A 3,675-nucleotide genomic window follows, 5' to 3' on the forward strand; every position below is an offset into this window, starting at 1 on the left:
CAGTTGGTACACCAGGAAGTTTGGAAACCTCTAGCAGCTGCCTATAAAGAGGCAACTAATAAACTGATAATCCCCCATTCATTCCAGATAGGGGACTCGGTTTGGGTCCGTCGACATCAGACCAAGAATCTGGAACCTCGCTGGAAAGGACCTTACACCATGCTCCTGACAACTCCCACGGCCTTAAAAGTAGACGGAATCGCCACTTGGATCCACGCCTCCCATGTTAAGGCTGCCCTGACAGAGTACCCAGACAACACACCACCGAACCTCGCATCATGGAAAGCACATCGCACTCCAAATCCCCTAAAGATAAGACTCTCTCGATCTTAACATGCCTCTTCTTAACTTTCAGTTTTGTGAGTAACGTCTCTGCTAGTCCTCACCTTCCCTTATCTTTGACTTGGCTAGTCATTTCTGAGGGAGGACAAATTATTTGGTCTAATACCTCCCCTGCCCCGTTATGGACATGGTGGCCCTCCTTAACCCCCAATCTGTGCGCCTTGACTGCCCATAAAAAAACCTTTTAAAGAGACCCTAAAAAGGACCCATCGGAGGAGACACAACCCTCCTGTTAGCCCAGGATGTTACTCCAAACCTGCCAGGCAGTTGTTAAACTCCACTCTATATGTTTGCCCCCAACATGCCCAGGCATCAGACTGTGGGACTAGATTAGACTATTATTGTAAAAACTGGGGATGTGAAACCACTGGAAATATATACTGGCAACCCAAATCCTCCTGGGATTTTATTACTGTAACTCGCCTAAATCAGGGTAACAAGATGCTTCTAAACATTACTTTCACTTCTCCCGGCAAGGCAGATAGGACATGGCTCAAAGGCCATACTTGGGGGGGTCCGTCTTTACATAGATGGGCCAGACCCAGGTTTCCTCCTTACCATTAAGCTCCAATTATCGACTGACATAAGTCCAATAGGCCCCAACCCAGTTCTACCAGATCAAAAACCTATCCCCCGACTCCCACTTTCCTTGGCCCCGCCTTCTAAACCTACCAATGTTATAATTCCCCCTCCTAAAAGACCAACCACTCATTCCTATAAACCCCAGGGAACAGGTAATCAACTCTTTAGTCTAATACAGGGGGCTTATCTCTCCCTAAATGCCTCTAACAGTAATTATACCCAAGACTGCTGGCTCTGTTTAACTGCTAACCCTCCTTACTAGGAGGGTATAGCCTTACCAGGAAACTTTACCAACTCCACTAACATTCCTACTCGATGTCTTGCTGTTGCGTCTCATAAATTAACTCTTGCAGAAGTAACTGGCCAGGGCTCCTGTATAGGGACCATACCCACTACTCTTCAACATTTATGTAACAAAACTACTCCTGTGTCCCCTGGAGCTTACTACTTAGAATCTCCAAATGAAACCTATTGGGCCTGTAATACAGGACTGACTCCTTGCGTTTCTGCTACTGTCCTTAATTCTACTGCTGATTACTGTGTCTTAGTCCAGGTATGGCCACGCATTACCTACCATAGATCAGAATTCATTCTTCAGGTATTTGAAAACAGACTTAGCCGGGAGCCCATAACCCTTACCATCGCCCTCCTTTTGGGAGCAGGAGGAATCTTAGCGGGGATAGGAACTAGAACAACTGCCCTGGTACACTCTGAGCAGACCCGAGCCCTACAAGAAGCGATAACCACAGACTTACAGGCCATAGAAAAATCTATTTCTGCTCTAGAACCTTCCCTTACTTCCCTTTCAGAGGTAGTATTACAAAATAGAAGAGGCCTAGACTTGATTCTAAAAGAAGGGGGCCTCTGTGCTGCCCTTAAGGAAGAATGCTGTTTTTATGCTGACCACACGGGCATAGTCCGGGAATCTATGGAAATGCTCAGGGAAAGACTAGCCCAAAGGCAGAGATTGCTAGAGTCACGACAAGGCTGGTTCGAAAGTTGGTTTCATAAATCCCCTTGGTTCACCACCCTCCTATCCACTCTCCTGGGTCCTTTGCTCATTCTTGTGCTCCTATTAATCTTTGGTCCATGTATTCTCAAAAGGCTGGTACAGTTTATACGAGACAGGCTCTCAGTTATCCAGGCGTTCGTCCTCACTAGTCAGTATCAGTCATTAAGCCAAAATGACATAGGATTATAAGTAAAAGATTTTACTCAGTTCCAAGAGAAATGGGGGAATGTAAAACCCATGGAAAAATACCAGGAGCCCAAAACAGCCCCCCAGATGCAGACAGGCAGACAACCTTGTGACCATAGCATGACCATTAACCCCGCCTAATGTACTATAGATAATCCTGTCAGGATGTTTCCGAGAAGAAAACAAAAAAAGGGATCCCCACTGACTCCAAGTCTATTAATAAGTAACCAGTAACCAGTGCTGGGACTAAAATCATGCTTCTGCTTCTGTAAACCTGCTTCTGCTCTCCCTAACTCTATAAAAAGAGACCCTTCCCCTTGCCCGGCATGCTCAGCCTCTCGAAGGACTGGAGTGCCCGCAGGCGCCTGTGTGAACAATAAAGCTGCCTCTTGCCTTTGCATCCAGTGGCTCAGTCTTGGTTTTTGGGTGTGGGTCTCCCACCATGGAAGATTCCCCCTCCCCCGGGACACAAGTAAATTACATAATTAGAAAACTCACAAGTAAACAATTTAATGCTTCATCCTAAGGCAGTTGGAAAGAAGAACAAACAAGTGTGCAAATTAGTACGTAGGAAGAAATAATAAAGATTAGGGAAGAAATTACTGAAATAGAAATCAAAAAGTCAATTCAAAGGATGAAAGAGACAGAGTTAAGTGTTTGAAAATATAAGCAGGTGTGATAAACCTTTAGCAAAGTTGACCAAAAGAAAGAGAGAAGAGTAACAAATTAATAAAAATAGGGAGGAAAAGGCAGCATCACAAGAGATACCAGAGAATTTGAGAAGTCATAGGGGTATACAGCCACCATGAAAGAATCGTTTGCAGCCTGAATTTTTAAAATTTATTTTATTTTTACTTAATTATACAAGGTCGAGAGACAGAAAGAGACTGAAAGAGAGAAAGGGAGGGAGAGAGGGAAGGAGAGAAGGAGTGAGGGAGGAAGAGAGAGAGAGAGAGAGGACAGAGAAAAAGAAATGGGCGCGCGAGGTCCTGCAGCCAGTGCAAAGGAACTGCCTGAGCGTGTCCACACACACACACACACACACACACACACCCACACACCCAGAGAGAGAGAGAGAGAGAGAGAGAGAGAGAGAGACAGACAGACAGGCCCCTGCTCGGTAGCTGTTCAGCTGTGGTGTCAGTGAGCTCCAACTCCGCGGTCCTTTCAAAACGCAGAAGCCGTTCTCAGTAGACCATTTGCACCAATAACTTGGAGCGAGCACCCCAGGCCGACAGCGTCCATTGCTTCCCAGCCAGCTCCGTTTCCTTAGCCGTGCGCGTCAGCACCGCCCGGGAGGGGCGCGGGCCCCACGCACGACCGCTGCGGCTTCACCTCGTAGAGGACCGCGCCCGAAGGCCTCACACGTGACGACGGCCGCACGCGGACCCAGCGAGGAAGGGGCTGGCGCCGTGGGTGCCCGCCGCGCTGCACGGGGCCCAGCCTGTGGGAGCTGGCACGCGTCACAGGACGAGCCACGGAACGCGCGCGCGCCTTTGTGTCGCCGCCGGAAGTGGGCGTTGCTGACGACGCGCGTGGCCGTGGCCGTTTCC

This window comes from Jaculus jaculus, assembly GCF_020740685.1.
Source record: "Jaculus jaculus isolate mJacJac1 chromosome Y unlocalized genomic scaffold, mJacJac1.mat.Y.cur SUPER_Y_unloc_5, whole genome shotgun sequence".
Lineage (NCBI taxonomy): Eukaryota > Metazoa > Chordata > Mammalia > Rodentia > Dipodidae > Jaculus > Jaculus jaculus.